General features: G+C 46.4%; 1 protein-coding gene across 1 annotated transcript in view; it reads left to right on the forward strand.

Moving 5' to 3' along the window:
- Positions 1 to 1,458: 1,458 nt before the first annotated feature.
- The window catches only part of nap1l1 (nucleosome assembly protein 1-like 1), a 37,200-nt gene continuing 22,945 nt past the window's right edge, over positions 1,459 to 15,713 (forward strand). Inside the window, exon 1 of the mRNA XM_080021970.1 lies at positions 1,459 to 1,525. The gene's annotated coding sequence lies outside the window, so the exon portion shown is untranslated. The remainder of the gene's footprint in view (positions 1,526 to 15,713) is intronic.

Genomic DNA, 15,713 nt, shown 5'->3' on the forward strand with positions numbered 1-15,713 from the left:
AAATCCTCCTCTTCCTCACATACAAATCCCTTCACGCTCTCGCCCCCCAAGACCTGTCCCACCTCCTCCACCAGCACAGTCCTCCACCAGCACACTTGATCCCGGAACTTGCGGTCCTAAAACACGGGTCCGCTCTCCGTCCCCCGTACCAGATTACGAACTTTGGGGGACAGGGCCTTCAGGGTGGCAGCCCCCACCCTCTGGAGCCCTCTCCCTCCCGTAATCCGTGACGCCCCCACCCTGGACACTTTCAAAACAACCCTCGAGAGCCCAAACAACCCAAGAGCCACCTTTTCACCGTGGCCTTTCTCCGTCAGTTAGTAAATTGAGATTTTCCTTTGTTTTCTCTTTTGTTCCTCTCTCCCTTAATCTGTCCCCCCCCTTGGGTTTTTTGAAAGACGCTATATCAATTTAAGTTATTATTATTATTATTATTATTATTTAGCCTCGTTTATGCTGGTTGCCATGGCGATGGTAACACCCCTCTTTGGGATCGTAACCACACCCGCTGCTTTCTGATTGGAGGAGGGCAAAACAGGAAGTGGAATCTTTTGAAGGTAGGCACAAACACACACAGACAGACAGACACATAGACAGACACCGCACACACATTCCCCTCCCCTCCTTCCTTCCTTCCTTCCTTCCTTCCTTCCTTCCTTCCACCCCTATTTCCTTACTTCCTTCCTTCCTTCCTTCCTTCCTTCCTTCTTTCCCTTAAAAAGTATTTTCGGTCTTTTCAATATGGCCGCCAGGACAGCGTCCTCACCTCATCAAGCCCCCTTCCAACTCCTATTGCTATTATATAAATATTATTCAAGCTGTGAATGTTTCTATCAACGTATAACGTCACCAAAAGAAGTCGTCCTCCCAACCCCAACCACTCCCTAATGTATCAAGTCTTATCTTGATACATTAGGGAGTGTATTATTGAGTCTTATCGCGTTGTATCGAGACTTATTGAATCTTATTCAGTCTTATCAAGTCTTATTGCCTTTTATGGAGTCTTATGGAGTCTTATCTAGTCTTATCGAGAGTAACTGAGTCTTATTAAGTCTTATCATGTCTTATCGAGTCTCATCGAGTCATATTGCCTTTTATGGAGTCTTATGGAGTCTTATGGAATCTTATTGAGTCTTATCGCGTCTAATCGAGTCTCATCAAGTCGTATGCCGTTTGATGGGGTCTAATGGAGTTCTGTCATCATTGAGTCTTATTGAGTCCTATTCTGTATTTGATGCACAGAGTGCTCTACCTCCTTCTTAAATAATGCAGCAGCTTTAATTTTCAGCTTGAATGCGTTGGTGAGCGGTGTGGTGTGAGTTTCCAGGTCGAGGCTCCGTCCTGCAGACAAAGACAAACTATTTATACCTTAAACCCGATCGCTGCTCTGCCAGAGCATTGACATTTACAGAGCATTCACAAGCCGCCAACTCAATATGCACAGAGACGATCTATACTCAAATGTCTACGCCAATCATGGCTGAAACCTCCGGCCTGTTTGTGAATCTTCTACTTGCAACAAAAGGTATTTACTGAGGATTGAATAAATGTGAAAAAGGCATTTAAGGAATTTTATAATTTTGACAGAATTAAATGATTCCTGTGAAATTTCCATTTCCAACTCAGAGCCGAACTCGCTCTTCTGACTCGTTCCACCGAATGAATCAAACCAACAAAAGAGTCGTAAAGCTGAACGACTCTTTCTAGCGAGTCACTTGTAAAGAGCCCAATCTGCAAATAGAGCCCAGCTTACCAGCTTGCGCTGCTCAGTCGAGCCCTTCAAGACGCCTGGGGAAAGTCGGCAGCCCCTCTGTGAATCGGGTTTAAGAGCAGGAAACATTAAACATTAACGCCTGTGCTGCTCTGGAGCTGCTGCTCTGGCTGTTTGGGCTTTATACAGAGCGACACTGCTTAGAAGGCAGGAGGTTTGTTATGTTCAGGAGGATTGTTGTGTTCAAGGGTATTGTTGTGTTCAGGAAGATTGTTGTGTTCAGAAGGATGGGTGTGTTCAGGAGGATCATTGTGTTCAGATGGATAGTTGTGTTCAGGATGATTGTTGTGTTCATGAGCATTGTTATGTTCAGAAGGACTGTTGTGTTCAGGAGGATCATTGTGTTCAGAAGGATAGTTGTGTTCAGGAAGATTGTTGAGTTCAGGAGGATTGTTGTGTTCAGGAGGATTGTTGTGTTCAGAAGGATTGGTGTGTTCAGGAGGATTGTTGTGTTCAGGAGGAGGATGGTTGTGTTCAGGAGGATTGTTGTGTTCAGGAGGATTGTAGTGTTCAGTAGGATTGGTTTGTTCAGGAGGATTGTTGTGTTCAGGAGGAGGATGGTTGTGTTCAGCAGGATTGTTGTGTTCAGGAGGATTGTTGTGTTCAGGAGAATCGTGTTCAGGAGGATTGTTGTGTTAAGGACGATTGTTGTGTTTAGTAGGATTGTTGTGTTCAGGAGAGTTGTTGTGTTCAGTAGGATTGTTGTGTTCAGGAGGATTGTTGTGTTCAAGAGGATGGTTGTGTTAAGATGGATTGTTGTGTTCAGGAGGATCGTGGTGTTTAGGAGGATTGCTGTGTTCAGGAGGATTGTTGTGTTCAGGAGAATCGTGTTCAGGAGGATTGTTGTGTTAAGGACGATTGTTGTGTTCAGGAGAGTTGTTGTGTTCAGGAGAATCGTGTTCAGGAGGATTGTTGTGTTAAGGACGATTGTTGTGTTCAGTAGGATTGTTGTGTTCAGGAGGATTGTTGTGTTCAAGAGGATGGTTGTGTTAAGATGGATTGTTGTGTTCAGGAGGATCGTGGTGTTTAGGAGGATTGTTGTGTTCAGGAGGATTGTTGTGTTTAGGACGATTGTTGTGTTCAGGAGAGTTGTTGTGTTCAGTAGGATTGTTGTGTTCAGGAGGATTGTTGCCGCAGATCCAGTCACAACCTCACCCAGAACAATTCACAGGGGGTTTAAATAAGCATACGTACATACGTACAGTGAGGACAGAGTGAGAGTCCTGTTTCGTGGTGTGAGACAGGAAGGACGTCATAATTCAGCCTCTGGATGTGAGACAAGTAGGGCGTTATCATCAAGCCTCAGGGTGTGAGACGTACAGGATGTTATCATCCAGCTTCAGGATGTGAGACGGGAAGGACCTTATCGTCTAGCAGGTGGACAGACAGACAGGCAGATTGACAGACAGACAGGCATACAGACAGATGGACAGATGAACAGATGGACATACAGACATACAGGCAGACTGGCAGACAATAGGACAGAGAGACAGATAGACCAATGGACAGTGGGACAGACAGACAGATAGACAGATGGACAGTAGGACAGACAGGCAGACAGACAGACAGACAGACAGGTATGTATGTATCCTGAGTCACACTGTATATTTAAGCCCTTCTCTCATGCTGAGCTTCAGGATGGCTGCTGTCTCACTTCACCGCTGTATTAAATAAAAATCCATCCCATAATTCCGCCGGGCTGCCAGTGTGTTATTCCTGGAGCTGCTTGTGTCGTCCGCACGCTGTGCATCCTGAATATTTTAACAAGGAGCTGCACTACACCTCGACACGCTGTTCAAATCACCACCAGGTCGTTAAAAACACTCGTACAACTAAAAACACAGAAAAGTCAGTTCCATCAAAAAGACAAAATGAGGAGAAAAGAAAAATCCAAATATAAAATCATAAAGAAATAGAAATAGAGAAATGCACCAGAAGAGTGATTGGTACGACAGGACTGGAGCTCCACTTGAGGTTTGACACCTTGTCCTTTGGGTTCTACTTGAGGTTTGTAACCTTGTCCTCTGGGTTCCACTTGAGGTTTGACACCTTGTCCTTTGGGTTCTACTTGAGGATGACACCTTGTCCTTTGGGTTCTACTTGAGGTTTGACACCTTGTCCCCTGGGTTCTAGTTGAGGTTTGACACTTTGTCCCCTGGGTTCTACTTGAGGTTTGACACCTTGTCCTTTGGGTTCCACTTGAGGTTTGACACCTTGTCCTCTGGGTTCCACTTGAGGTTTGACACCTTGTCCTTTGGGTTCCACTTGAGGTTTGACACCTTGTCCCCTGGGTTCTACTTGAGGTTTGACACCTTGTCCCCTGGGTTCTACTTGAGGTTTGACACCTTGTCCTTTGGGTTCTACTTGAGGTTTGACACCTTGTCCTTTGGGTTCTACTTGAGGTTTGACACCTTGTCCCCTGGGTTCTAGTTGAGGTTTGACACTTTGTCCCCTGGGTTCTACTTGAGGTTCGACACCTTGTCCTTTGGGTTCTACTTGAGGTTTGACACCTTGTCCTCTGGGTTCTACTTGAGGTTTGACACCTTGTCCTCTGGGTTCTACTTGGGGTTTGACACCTTGTCCTTTGGGTTCTACTTGAGGTTTGACACCTTGTCCCCTGGGTTCTACTTGAGGTTTGACACTTTGTCCCCTGGGTTCTAGTTGAGGTTTGACACCTTGTCCCCAGCGTTCAAGTTGAGGTTTGACACCTTGTCCTCTGGGTTCTACTTGAGGTTTGACACCTTGTCCCCTGGGTTCTACTTGAGGTTTGACACCTTGTCCTTTGGGTTCTACTTGAGGTTTGACACCTTGTCCTCTGGGTTCTAGTTGAGGTTTGACACCTTGTCCTCTGGGTTCTACTTGAGGTTTGACACCTTGTCCTTTGGGTTCTACTTGAGGTTTGACACCTTGTCCCCTGGGTTCTACTTGAGGTTTGACACCTTGTCCCCTGGGTTCTACTTGAGGTTTGACACTTTGTCCCCTGGGTTCTAGTTGAGGTTTGACACCTTGTCCCCTGGGTTCTAGTTGAGGTTTGACACCTTGTCCTCTGGGTTCTACTTGAGGTTTGACACCTTGTCCCCTGGGTTCTACTTGAGGTTTGACACCTTGTCCCCTGGGTTCTACTTGAGGTTTGACACCTTGTCCTTTGGGTTCTACTTGAGGTTTGACACCTTGTCCTTTGGGTTCTACTTGAGGTTTGACACCTTGTCCCCTGGGTTCTAGTTGAGGTTTGACACTTTGTCCCCTGGGTTCTACTTGAGGTTCGACACCTTGTCCTTTGGGTTCTACTTGAGGTTTGACACCTTGTCCTTTGGGTTCCACTTGAGGTTTGACACCTTGTCCTTTGGGTTCCACTTGAGGTTTGACACCTTGTCCTTTGGGTTCTACTTGAGGTTTGACACCTTGTCCTTTGGGTTCCACTTGAGGTTTGACACCTTGTCCTTTGGGTTCCACTTGAGGTTTGACACCTTGTCCTCTGGGTTCTACTTGAGGTTTGACACCTTGTCCCCTGGGTTCTACTTGAGGTTTGACACCTTGTCCTTTGGGTTCTACTTGAGGTTTGACACCTTGTCCTCTGGGTTCTTCTTGAGGTTTGACACCTTGTCCCCTGGGTTCTAGTTGAGGTTTGACACTTTGTCCCCTGGGTTCTACTTGAGGTTCGACACCTTGTCCTTTGGGTTCTACTTGAGGTTTGACACCATGTCCTCTGGGTTCTACTTGAGGTTTGACACCTTGTCCTCTGGGTTCTACTTGAGGTTTGACACCTTGTCCTTTGGGTTCTACTTGAGGTTTGACACCTTGTCCCCTGGGTTCTACTTGAGGTTTGACACCTTGTCCCCTGGGTTCTACTTGAGATTTGACACTTTGTCCCCTGGGTTCTAGTTGAGGTTTGACACCTTGTCCCCTGGGTTCTAGTTGAGGTTTGACACCTTGTCCTCTGGGTTCTACTTGAGGTTTGACACCTTGTCCCCTGGGTTCTACTTGAGGTTTGACACCTTGTCCTTTGGGTTCTACTTGAGGTTTGACACCTTGTCCTTTGGGTTCTACTTGAGGTTTGACACCTTGTCCCCTGGGTTCTAGTTGAGGTTTGACACTTTGTCCCCTGGGTTCTACTTGACGTTCGACACCTTGTCCTTTGGGTTCTACTTGAGGTTTGACACCTTGTCCTCTGGGTTCTACTTGAGGTTTGACACCTTGTCCTCTGGGTTCAACTTGAGGTTTGACACCTTGTCCTTTGGGTTCTACTTGAGGTTTGACACCTTGTCCCCTGGGCTCTACTTGAGGTTTGACACCTTGTCCCCTGGGTTCTACTTGATGTTTGACACTTTGTCCCCTGGGTTCTAGTTGAGGGTTGACACCTTGTCCCCTGGGTTCTACTTGAGGTTTGACACCTTGTCCCCTGGGTTCTAGTTGAGGTTCGACACCTTGTCCCCTGGGTTCTACTTGAGGGTTGACACCTTGTCCCCTGGGTTCTACTTGAGGGTTGACACCTTGTCCCCTGGGTTCTAGTTGAGGTTTGACACCTTGTCCCCTGGGTTCTAGTTGAGGTTTGACACCTTGTCCCCTGGGTTCTACTTGAGGTTCAACACCTTGTCCTCTGGGTTCCACTTGAGGTTTGACACCTTGTCCTCTGGGCTCTACTTGAGGTTTGACACCTTGTCCTCTGGGTTCTAGTTGAGGTTTGACACCTTGTCCTCTGAGTTCTGCTTGAGGTTTGACACCTTGTCCTCTGGGTTCTACTTGAGGTTTGACACCTTGTCCTCTGGGTTCTACTTGAGGTTTGACACCTTGTCCTTTGGGTTCTACATGAGGTTTGACACCTTGTCCTCTGGGTTCTACTTGAGGTTTGACACCTTGTCCTTTGGGTTCTACTTGAGGTTTGACACCTTGTCCCCTGGGTTCTAGTTGAGGTTTGACACTTTGTCCCCTGGGTTCTACTTGAGGTTCGACACCTTGTCCTTTGGGTTCTACTTGAGGTTTGACACCTTGTCCTCTGGGTTCTACTTGAGGTTTGACACCTTGTCCTCTGGGTTCTACTTGGGGTTTGACACCTTGTCCTTTGGGTTCTACTTGAGGTTTGACACCTTGTCCCCTGGGTTCTACTTGAGGTTTGACACTTTGTCCCCTGGGTTCTAGTTGAGGTTTGACACCTTGTCCCCAGCGTTCTAGTTGAGGTTTGACACCTTGTCCTCTGGGTTCTACTTGAGGTTTGACACCTTGTCCCCTGGGTTCTACTTGAGGTTTGACACCTTGTCCTTTGGGTTCTACTTGAGGTTTGACACCTTGTCCCCTGGGTTCTAGTTGAGGTTTGACACTTTGTCCCCTGGGTTCTACTTGAGGTTCGACACCTTGTCCTTTGGGTTCTACTTGAGGTTTGACACCTTGTCCTCTGGGTTCTAGTTGAGGTTTGACACCTTGTCCTCTGGGTTCTACTTGAGGTTTGACACCTTGTCCTTTGGGTTCTACTTGAGGTTTGACACCTTGTCCCCTGGGTTCTACTTGAGGTTTGACACCTTGTCCCCTGGGTTCTACTTGAGGTTTGACACTTTGTCCCCTGGGTTCTAGTTGAGGTTTGACACCTTGTCCCCTGGGTTCTAGTTGAGGTTTGACACCTTGTCCTCTGGGTTCTACTTGAGGTTTGACACCTTGTCCCCTGGGTTCTACTTGAGGTTTGACACCTTGTCCCCTGGGTTCTACTTGAGGTTTGACACCTTGTCCTTTGGGTTCTACTTGAGGTTTGACACCTTGTCCTTTGGGTTCTACTTGAGGTTTGACACCTTGTCCCCTGGGTTCTAGTTGAGGTTTGACACTTTGTCCCCTGGGTTCTACTTGAGGTTCGACACCTTGTCCTTTGGGTTCTACTTGAGGTTTGACACCTTGTCCTTTGGGTTCCACTTGAGGTTTGACACCTTGTCCTTTGGGTTCCACTTGAGGTTTGACACCTTGTCCTTTGGGTTCTACTTGAGGTTTGACACCTTGTCCTTTGGGTTCCACTTGAGGTTTGACACCTTGTCCTTTGGGTTCCACTTGAGGTTTGACACCTTGTCCTCTGGGTTCTACTTGAGGTTTGACACCTTGTCCTTTGGGTTCTACTTGAGGTTTGACACCTTGTCCTCTGGGTTCTACTTGAGGTTTGACACCTTGTCCTTTGGGTTCTACTTGAGGTTTGACACCTTGTCCCCTGGGTTCTACTTGAGGTTTGACACCTTGTCCCCTGGGTTCTACTTGAGATTTGACACTTTGTCCCCTGGGTTCTAGTTGAGGTTTGACACCTTGTCCCCTGGGTTCTAGTTGAGGTTTGACACCTTGTCCTCTGGGTTCTACTTGAGGTTTGACACCTTGTCCCCTGGGTTCTACTTGAGGTTTGACACCTTGTCCCCTGGGTTCTACTTGAGGTTTGACACCTTGTCCTTTGGGTTCTACTTGAGGTTTGACACCTTGTCCTTTGGGTTCTACTTGAGGTTTGACACCTTGTCCCCTGGGTTCTAGTTGAGGTTTGACACTTTGTCCCCTGGGTTCTACTTGACGTTCGACACCTTGTCCTTTGGGTTCCACTTGAGGTTTGACACCTTGTCCTCTGGGTTCTACTTGAGGTTTGACACCTGGTCCTCTGGGTTCAACTTGAGGTTTGACACCTTGTCCTTTGGGTTCTACTTGAGGTTTGACACCTTGTCCCCTGGGTTCTACTTGAGGTTTGACACCTTGTCCCCTGGGTTCTACTTGAGGTTTGACACTTTGTCCCCTGGGTTCTAGTTGAGGGTTGACACCTTGTCCCCTGGGTTCTACTTGAGGTTTGACACCTTGTCCCCTGGGTTCTAGTTGAGGTTCGACACCTTGTCCCCTGGGTTCTACTTGAGGGTTGACACCTTGTCCCCTGGGTTCTAGTTGAGGTTTGACACCTTGTCCCCTGGGTTCTAGTTTAGGTTTGACACCTTGTCCCCTGGGTTCTACTTGAGGTTTGACACCTTGTCCCCTGGGTTCTACTTGAGGTTTGACACCTTGTCCCCTGGGTTCTACTTGAGGTTTGACACCTTGTCCCCTGGGTTCTAGTTGAGGTTGGACACCTTGTCCTCTGGGTTCTACTTGAGGTTTGACACCTTGTCCCCTGGGTTCTACTTGAGGTTTGACACTTTGTCCCCTGGGTTCTAGTTGAGGTTAGACACCTTGTCCCCTGGGTTCTAGTTGAGGTTTGACACCTTGTCCTCTGGGTTCTACTTGAGGTTTGACACTTTGTCCCCTGGGTTCTACTTGAGGTTTGACACCTTGTCCTTTGGGTTCTACTTGAGCTTTGACACCTTGTCCTCTGGGTTCTAGTTGAGGTTTGACACCTTTTCCTCTGGGTTCTACTTGAGGTTTGACACCTTGTCCCCTGGGTTCTACTTGAGGTTTGACACCTTGTCCCCTGGGTTCTACTTGAGGTTTGACACCTTGTCCTTTGGGTTCTACTTGAGGTTTGACATCTTGTCCCCTGGGTTCTAGTTGAGGTTTGACACTTTGTCCCCTGGGTTCTACTTGAGGTTCGACACCTTGTCCTTTGGGTTCTACTTGAGGTTTGACACCTTGTCCTCTGGGTTCTACTTGAGGTTTGACACCTTGTCCTCTGGGTTCTACTTGAGGTTTGACACCTTGTCCTCTGGGTTCTACTTGAGGTTTGACACCTTGTCCTCTGGGTTCTACTTGAGGTTTGACACCTTGTCCTCTGGGTTCTACTTGAGGTTTGACACCTTGTCCTTTGGGTTCTACTTGAGGTTTGACACCTTGTCCCCTGGGTTCTACTTGAGGTTTGACACCTTGTCCCCTGGGTTCTACTTGAGGTTTGACACTTTGTCCCCTGGGTTCTAGTTGAGGTTTGACACCTTGTCCCCTGGGTTCTAGTTGAGGTTTTACACCTTGTCCTCTGGGTTCTACTTGAGGTTTGACACCTTGTCCCCTGGGTTCTAGTTGAGGTTCGACACCTTGTCCCCTGGGTTCTACTTGAGGTTTGACACCTTGTCCTTTGGGTTCTACTTGAGGTTTGACACCTTGTCCTTTGGGTTCTAGTTGAGGTTTGACACCTTGTCCCCTGGATTCTAGTTGAGGTTTGACACTTTGTCCCCTGGGTTCTACTTGAGGTTCGACACCTTGTCCTCTGGGTTCTACTTGAGGTTTGACAGCTTGTCCCCTGGGTTCTAGTTGAGGTTTGACACCTTGTCCCCTGGGTTCTACTTGAGGTTTGACACCTTGTCCTCTGGGTTCTACTTGAGGTTTGACACCTTGTCCTCTGGGTTCTACTTGAGGTTTGACACCTTGTCCTTTGGGTTCTACTTGAGGTTTGACACCTTGTCCCCTGGGTTCTACTTGAGGTTTGACACCTTGTCCCCTGGGTTCTACTTGAGGTTTGACACTTTGTCCCCTGGGTTCTAGTTGAGGTTAGACACCTTGTCCCCTGGGTTCTTCTTGAGGTTTGACACCTTGTCCCCTGGGTTCTAGTTGAGGTTTGACACTTTGTCCCCTGGGTTCTACTTGAGGTTCGACACCTTGTCCTTTGGGTTCTACTTGAGGTTTGACACCTTGTCCTTTGGGTTCCACTTGAGGTTTGACACCTTGTCCTTTGGGTTCCACTTGAGGTTTGACACCTTGTCCTTTGGGTTCCACTTGAGGTTTGACACCTTGTCCTTTGGGTTCTACTTGAGGTTTGACACCTTGTCCCCTGGGTTCTACTTGAGGTTTGACACCTTGTCCTTTGGGTTCTACTTGAGGTTTGACACCTTGTCCTCTGGGTTCTACTTGAGGTTTGACACCTTGTCCCCTGGGTTCTAGTTGAGGTTTGACACTTTGTCCCCTGGGTTCTACTTGAGGTTCGACACCTTGTCCTTTGGGTTCTACTTGAGGTTTGACACCATGTCCTCTGGGTTCTACTTGAGGTTTGACACCTTGTCCTCTGGGTTCTACTTGAGGTTTGACACCTTGTCCTTTGGGTTCTACTTGAGGTTTGACACCTTGTCCCCTGGGTTCTACTTGAGGTTTGACACCTTGTCCCCTGGGTTCTACTTGAGGTTTGACACTTTGTCCCCTGGGTTCTAGTTGAGGTTTGACACCTTGTCCCCTGGGTTCTAGTTGAGGTTTGACACCTTGTCCTCTGGGTTCTACTTGAGGTTTGACACCTTGTCCCCTGGGTTCTACTTGAGGTTTGACACCTTGTCCCCTGGGTTTTACTTGAGGTTTGACACCTTGTCCTTTGGGTTCTACTTGAGGTTTGACACCTTGTCCTTTGGGTTCTACTTGAGGTTTGACACCTTGTCCCCTGGGTTCTAGTTGAGGTTTGACACTTTGTCCCCTGGGTTCTACTTGACGTTCGACACCTTGTCCTTTGGGTTCTACTTGAGGTTTGACACCTTGTCCTCTGGGTTCTACTTGAGGTTTGACACCTTGTCCTCTGGGTTCAACTTGAGGTTTGACACCTTGTCCTTTGGGTTCTACTTGAGGTTTGACACCTTGTCCTTTGGGTTCCACTTGAGGTTTGACACCTTGTCCCCTGGGTTCTAGTTGAGGTTCGACACCTTGTCCCCTGGGTTCTACTTGAGGGTTGACACCTTGTCCCCTGGGTTCTAGTTGAGGTTTGACACCTTGTCCCCTGGGTTCTAGTTGAGGTTTGACACCTTGTCCCCTGGGTTCTACTTGAGGTTCGACACCTTGTCCTCTGGGTTCTAGTTGAGGTTTGACACCTTGTCCCCTGGGTTCTAGTTGAGGTTTGACACCTTGTCCCCTGGGTTCTACTTGAGGTTCGACACCTTGTCCTCTGGGTTCCACTTGAGGTTTGACACCTTGTCCTCTGGGTTCTACTTGAGGTTTGACACCTTGTCCTCTGGGTTCTAGTTGAGGTTTGACACCTTGTCCTCTGAGTTCTACTTGAGGTTTGACACCTTGTCCTCTGGGTTCTACTTGAGGTTTGACACCTTGTCCTCTGGGTTCTACTTGAGGTTTGACACCTTGTCCTTTGGGTTCTACATGAGGTTTGACACCTTGTCCTCTGGGTACTACTTGAGGTTTGACACCTTGTCCTCTGGGTTCTACTTGAGGTTTGACACCTTGTCCTCTGGGTTCTACTTGAGGTTTGACACCTTGTCCTCTAGGTTCTACTTGAGGTTTGACACCTTGTCCCCTGGGTTCTACTTGAGGTTTGACACCTTGTCCCCTGGGTTCTACTTGAGGTTTGACACCTTGTCCTTTGGGTTCTACTTGAGGTTTGACACCTTGTCCTTTGGGTTCTACTTGAGGTTTGACACCTTGTCCCCTGGGTTCTAGTTGAGGTTTGACACTTTGTCCCCTGGGTTCTACTTGAGGTTTGACACCTTGTCCTTTGGGTTCTACTTGAGCTTTGACACCTTGTCCTCTGGGTTCTACTTGAGGTTTGACACCTTGTCCTCTGGGTTCTACTTGAGGTTTGACACCTTGTCCCCTGGGTTCTACTTGAGGTTTGACACCTTGTCCCCTGGGTTCTACTTGAGGTTTGACACCTTGTCCTTTGGGTTCTACTTGAGGTTTGACATCTTGTCCCCTGGGTTCTAGTTGAGGTTTGACACTTTGTCCCCTGGGTTCTACTTGAGGTTCGACACCTTGTCCTTTGGGTTCTACTTGAGGTTTGACACCTTGTCCTCTGGGTTCTACTTGAGGTTTGACACCTTGTCCTCTGGGTTCTACTTGAGGTTTGACACCTTGTCCTTTGGGTTCTACTTGAGGTTTGACACCTTGTCCCCTGGGTTCTACTTGAGGTTTGACACCTTGTCCCCTGGGTTCTACTTGAGGTTTGACACCTTGTCCCCTGGGTTCTACTTGAGGTTTGACACCTTGTCCTTTGGGTTCTACTTGAGGTTTGACACCTTGTCCTTTGGGTTCTACTTGAGGTTTGACACCTTGTCCCCTGGGTTCTAGTTGAGGTTTGACACTTTGTCCCCTGGGTTCTACTTGAGGTTCGACACCTTGTCCTCTGGGTTCTACTTGAGGTTTGACACCTTGTCCCCTGGGTTCTAGTTGAGGTTTGACACCTTGTCCTCTGGGTTCTACTTGAGGTTTGACACCTTGTCCTCTGGGTTCTACTTTAGGTTTGACACCTTGTCCTCTGGGTTCTACTTGAGGTTTGACACCTTGTCCCCTGGGTTCTACTTGAGGTTTGACACTTTGTCCCCTGGGTTCTAGTTGAGGTTTGACACCTTGTCCCCTGGGTTCTAGTTGAGGTTTGACACCTTGTCCTCTGGGTTCTACTTGAGGTTTGACACCTTGTCCTCTGGGTTCCACTTGAGGTTTGACACCTTGTCCTTTGGGTTCTACTTGAGGTTTGACACCTTGTCCCCTGGGTTCTACTTGAGGTTTGACACCTTGTCCTTTGGGTTCTACTTGAGGTTTGACACCTTGTCCTTTGGGTTCTACTTGAGGTTTGACACCTTGTCCCCTGGGTTCTAGTTGAGGTTTGACACTTTGTCCCCTGGGTTCTACTTGAGGTTCGACACCTTGTCCTCTGGGTTCTACTTGAGGTTTGACACCTTGTCCCCTGGGTTCTAGTTGAGGTTTGACACCTTGTCCTCTGGGTTCTACTTGAGGTTTGACACCTTGTCCTCTGGGTTCTACTTGAGGTTTGACACCTTGTCCTCTGGGTTCTACTTGAGGTTTGACACCTTGTCCCCTGGGTTCTACTTGAGGTTTGACACTTTGTCCCCTGGGTTCTAGTTGAGGTTTGACACCTTGTCCCCTGGGTTCTAGTTGAGGTTTGACACCTTGTCCTCTGGGTTCTACTTGAGGTTTGACACCTTGTCCTCTGGGTTCCACTTGAGGTTTGACACCTTGTCCTTTGGGTTCTACTTGAGGTTTGACACCTTGTCCCCTGGGTTCTACTTGAGGTTTGACACTTTGTCCCCTGGGTTCTAGTTGAGGTTTGACACCTTGTCCTCTGGGTTCTACTTGAGGTTTGACACCTTGTCCTCTGGATGCTTCACACTCGGACATTCATTATTAATATCTCACAGGGAATCATCCAAACCACGGTTTCCTTTTGTAGTATCCTTTATTTACGGGCTAAAAGTGTCTGGAACAGGACAACCGCTTCAGCTGCGGACACGGTTGAGGTGTCGTTACATACAGAGCAGGAATTGGGGAATTTGTCCAGAAATTGCCTAACGTTCGAAAACTTTTTATAGATGTGCAGGTTCTGGTGCTGAACGTCCATTTGTGTTGTGCACAGTGCATGCGACACAAATGCGGTGTGTGGCGTGGTGTGGACTCAGATACATCGCTCTGTAGTGTTTAGAGATTACAAACTAAGTATATGTGTGTGTTTATGTACCTTCTTACCTGGCAGGTGTCTGTGGATCTGTTCCATTGATATTTTATCTCTTTGGTCTTTCTGTAAATGAAGACATTGTATCTGATATAACCCTGTGTTAGATGCAGCGTTGTGGTCCTCCTTACTTTGTCAGATTCGAGGAGGTCGTAAGATACAAGATCTGCGAGTCCATGATGAGTTCATATTCTCGGAATGAATCGGAAATATAGCATGCTGAAAATGGTAAATAAACACGTAAAGACATCAACCGTTTTCCGGTTTCATGGAATGGTAACCCATCGAAATGTTGGACACATAAGAATCCACAGAACGTTGTGGCCATTAAAATTACGTTGCTCGGTCATTGTTGCCCCTTACGGCATGAAGCGGCCAAACTTCCGTAACTACGTCATTATTGCCACATATGACAATAAACGTCAACTTTCCATCACTGTGGCTGCAGCTCTATTTCACCAGACAACACGGTGACTTATAACAATGACAGGACTTGGTTTAGAGTCAAACATGGACGATTGTTTTAAAGAAACTTCATGTACATGCAGCTTCCTACAGATAAACGTAATGAAATTAAAAGGGAGAAGATGTTAAATAGTGACGAGTCCTTCCATAATAAGGGAAATTATAAATGAATGTTAATGTTCAATAAATGTCTGTATTACATTACAGAAAATTCATCTATTTAACTGAGTTCTTCAATTGTAGATTGTTAACACAGGAAATATATTTAAATATTATTATTTATTAGAATAATTACAACGTTTATGTTTATAATTGTTCCACATGTTGAAAATTAGCCGAAAGTTAAAGACAGTAAAGAAGCTACTGTCCAAACATCCAGCCTGAGAGGTTTGGTTTTTAAGTTGTTCATCCGTTTCAGAAGATTCTCCCAACACCCCCAGCGTCTCCAGGTTCCTCAGCTGACATTAGGCTGTGGTAGGAGAGGCTGCACCGGGGCCCATCATCATGTCACTGAACCACCTTCATCCGTTTGGAGTCCATGGGTTTCACATTTTCTGAGCAAAATAATAAGAAAAATATGAACAAAAACAACAACGCTCCACCCTTCAGAGTGGACCCCTAATAATAACGATAATTAATGATAATTTAATAATACTCATAATACTTCTGTTTCTACTACTACTACTTCTACTACTACTACTACTACAAATAATAATAATAATAATAATAATAATAATAATAATAATAATAATATGATGATGATGATGATAATATTAATAATAATATGATGATGATAATAATAATATAAGGATGATGATGATGATGATGATAATAATAATGAGGATGATGATGATGATAATAATAATAATAATATGATGATACTAATAATAATAATAATAATTATAATAATAATAATATGATGATGATGATGATACGATGATGATGATGATGATGATGATGGTGATGATGATGATGATATTATGACGATGATGATGATGACGATGATGATGATGATGATGATATGATGATATGATGATGATGATGATGATGATGATGATGATGATATTATGATGATATTATGATGATGATGATGATATGATGATGATGATATGATGATGATGATGGTGATGATGATGATGATATTATGACGATGATGATGATGATGAT

This window comes from Zeus faber, assembly GCF_960531495.2.
Source record: "Zeus faber genome assembly, chromosome: 21".
NCBI classification, from domain to species: Eukaryota; Metazoa; Chordata; class Actinopteri; order Zeiformes; family Zeidae; genus Zeus; species Zeus faber.